The sequence below is a fragment of the Papaver somniferum genome, chromosome 8 (assembly GCF_003573695.1).
Source record: "Papaver somniferum cultivar HN1 chromosome 8, ASM357369v1, whole genome shotgun sequence".
NCBI lineage: Eukaryota > Viridiplantae > Streptophyta > Magnoliopsida > Ranunculales > Papaveraceae > Papaver > Papaver somniferum.
The window spans coordinates 3,266,060-3,269,549 of record NC_039365.1 but is presented as its reverse complement, the minus strand read 5'-3'; the positions used below and the strand labels follow the sequence as shown (position 1 = coordinate 3,269,549).

At 37.2% G+C, this 3,490-nt stretch overlaps 1 non-coding gene across 1 annotated transcript; it reads left to right on the top strand.

Annotated features, from left to right (window-relative positions):
• Positions 1 to 2,952: 2,952 nt before the first annotated feature.
• TRNAC-GCA lies at positions 2,953 to 3,024 on the top strand. Its single transcript has one exon. It is a non-coding gene; the product is annotated as a tRNA-Cys (tRNA).
• The last annotated feature ends 466 nt before the right edge of the window (positions 3,025 to 3,490 follow it).

Below are 3,490 nucleotides of genomic sequence, written 5' to 3'. Positions count from 1 at the left end.
CGTACCAGGTAGCCTCATGGGTGATCTAGCCAAAGGAGCCGAAACGGATGGGGGGCTGAGATTGTGTCACAAGGGGGCAAGCTAACTCTACCTTCCATGTTAATTCCTGCAATATTACGTCATTGGAGGCTCGAACCTGGGACCTCCTGGAACGCATGAAACTTTGGAAAATGGGGATGACCAGCTGAGCTAGGTGCCCGTTTTTTTTTTTTTACTTCTAAAAATAACCATCAAAAGAAATCTAGCATATCCACTGAGGCCAAGACTAAAGTCTGTTGAGTGTTGACTGTATTTTTCTACATGGGCCATGACGAAGACGCAAAAGCCCAAAATCATACAGACTCACCTATCTGGTGTGCTTTTATCGTATAAGCCGGGGTGTCCTGTAAGAGTCTCGAAGTTTTCTACTGAACTTTCTTTTTCCTCCTCTGCTCTCTCATTTGACTTCCTACAATTTCTTACACAACAAGTCCAAACAGTCTCTCTTTCTCCCTGAAATTCTCAAGAAATGGATCCCAAGGCTGATAAATTGGTGAGGAAAACAGCAATGGTGGCTTCTGTAACTGCAGCATATTTTCTCTTGACTTCTGATTATGGAAATCAACCCAATATTCTTGACCCTGTAAGTATCTCTCAACAAATTTCGTACTTATCTGTTGTTTCTTGAGCTGTAAATGCATGTTTTAAGGCTTATCTCCTTTGATTGTTTGTGGGTTTGCTGTGTGTTTTGATTTTTTGATGTGGGTTTCTTCCAATTTGTTTGTTGGTGAAGCTGGTGTGCTCTTTTGGGGGAATTTTGTGGATGTGTAGATTGGAAACTTTGCCCCATAGCTTTAATCATCAAAAGAGTTAATGGGTACTAGTTTGTAGTGAAATTTAGGCGATGTAATTGTTAAAAAAAATTTGGGGTTTCCCTTGGCCCTTGTTACTAGAAGGGATTTGTTTACATAAATTACATTGTTGTTAGATTACATAGGTCAGTGTTGAATTTTGGATATGATAGTGGTACCCACAAACAGTGAAAGTTGGATAAGAATTGAAGTAATTGGGGTTCCAATTTTCATAAGAATTCTTCAGTTCATGACTCGGGTTCAAGTCAGAAAATGCACATTGATTCAGTAGTGTGGCGGTTTTCCAATTTTCTTCTCAATGATTTGCTTTGCCAAATAGAAAACACGCGGAAATCCTCGGAACCCATTTTTTTAGTTCCTAAAATCTGGAATTGAGAAAAGGAATTGGGATGTCATAATTGTTGTTTTGGCAGAAGTGTTGTAGATCCCCAATGTTACCTCTACTTTGGCGATGTTTTCCCTTTTCATATTGATTTGTATATACTTGCTTTTGGGTATGAAACATAGTTATAGTACCTGGATATATCGAAATTGACTTTTGAAGGCAGAACAAAGAAAGTCATTTCTTGGTGATATTTGTGAAATTCTGTTGTTCCCAATGTTACCTGTACAGGCTGTACTCGGTGATGTTTTTGCTTTTCATGTTGAATTCTACGCATGGTTTCTTGGGATATTGTCTTACTAAGATGCTTCAAGTGTGAAGGATTTTTGGATAAGATGATAATGATACCCACAAGCAGTTAAAGTTACATAAGAATTGAAGTAATTGGGGTTCCAATTTTCAAAAGAATTATCCAGTTCATGATTCGGGTCCAAGTCGGAAAATGCACATTGATTCAGTAGCGTGGCAGTTTGCCAATTTCCTAGTCGTGATTTTCTTTGCCAAATAGAAAACACGGAGATCCTCGGAACCTGTTTCTTTAGTTCCCAAAATTTGGCAGAAGTATTGTTGATCCCCAATGTTACCTCTACTATAGCGATGTTTTCCCTTTTCTTATTGATTTACATGTACTTGCTTTTGGAATTGACTTTTGATGGCAGAACAAAGAGACTCATTTGGTTATTTTTGCGAAATTCTGTTGTTCCCGATGTTACCTGTACTCGGTGATGTTTTTGCTTTTCATGTTGAATTCCACAGATGGTTTCTTGGGATATTATCTTACTAAGAATGCTTCCTGTGTAACATCTGAACTGATCGGAATGGGTAAATTTGGAATGATAATCCGTTTAATGCCAAGTTATTGCCTCTTGCTTAATGCGTTTCTGACTGCATTCGTACAAACTTTAGCTTGAATCCATCCTTATCTTCTGTTTTTAAATTTGTAAGCGGCATGAAATTGCAGGTACAAAATACGTTTATAGTTGTAATAGGAAATGAGCCTAATGCACTAAGTTTGTGATTTCAGATCAAGAACAAAATACTATCAGCTGAAAGTGCCGTGAAGTTATTCATCTTTGGCCCGAAGAAAGAGTCTCAAGTAAGCAAAGTTGGTGGTGAAGTTGTGACTCCTGCTGCCGAAAAGCAGCCTTGACTAATATCAAATCTCACATAGAACAGAAGAATAAAGAGTATAGAAGAGAAAGGTAACATGGAATAGATATCAAAGTGTTCTTTTAGCTGCTTTTACGATTTTCAGCTGTTAGTGATGGTGAAACTGAAAGTATAATCTAGTGTACAATTTTCAGATCCGTAAACTTTGATACTGATAAAGTTGTGTAAATGCTAAATGGTATCAGTTGATCAACTTGTTTTCTTCTTAATTTTGACTATTCGAAGTCCTTGTGAACGCCAATGCATGAGATGTTTTCAATAATACAACTTGGTTGTGCATGATATGATGGCTTCTAAGCTTCTTATACCAACTTGCAAAACTCTCAGATGAGGTCTGGAGGTGCTTTCATGAAAATGTTTATCAGTTTCCTATGTTATTCTGTCAGGTTATCCTTTGTTGGTCAGGCAGACACTGTACTTTGTATGTTTCTAGTGTCCATGTATAAGCTAAGTTTGCGCGAACTTGGGAGCAGAGCTGGTATTTTAACACTTGTACTGAACCGGAATTGCTTGAAGTTCATATTAATCTTTGAAGAATATACAACAGTTGGGTCCATAGCTCAGTGGTAGAGCAATTGACTGCAGATCAATAGGTCACCGGTTCGAACCCGGTTGGGCCCTTTCCAACTTTTTTCTTTTTTTGCTCAATTTTTTTTAATGCTTGTTTTGTTGAAGGACTCAACGGTTTTAGACGATGCCTACAAAAGAAAGTCGTGACATTAATGGACAGTACATATGGACTAACGATTGACTGTTAAAATTCAGATTGACCAATTAAATTTTATTTTCTATAGTTTTCTTTGAAAAATTGTCTGATTTTACAAATTCACCCCAATCTTTTGACAAAAGCATTTTTCTTTAAAGGTTTTTATACGTTATAAATTAATTCTTTGGTGGATTTACACTCCTCTTACACCACCACATTATCATCTCCCATTCCACTTCTTCACATCCTTCACTTCTTGGGAACCCCCACATTTAGTATAATAACTTAGGTTTAATACCTTAGTTAGGAGAATGCATTCCATTACTTCCTAATGTTAATGCTATCTTTATTATCCTCTCTTGTATTAGCCTATAAATTGAG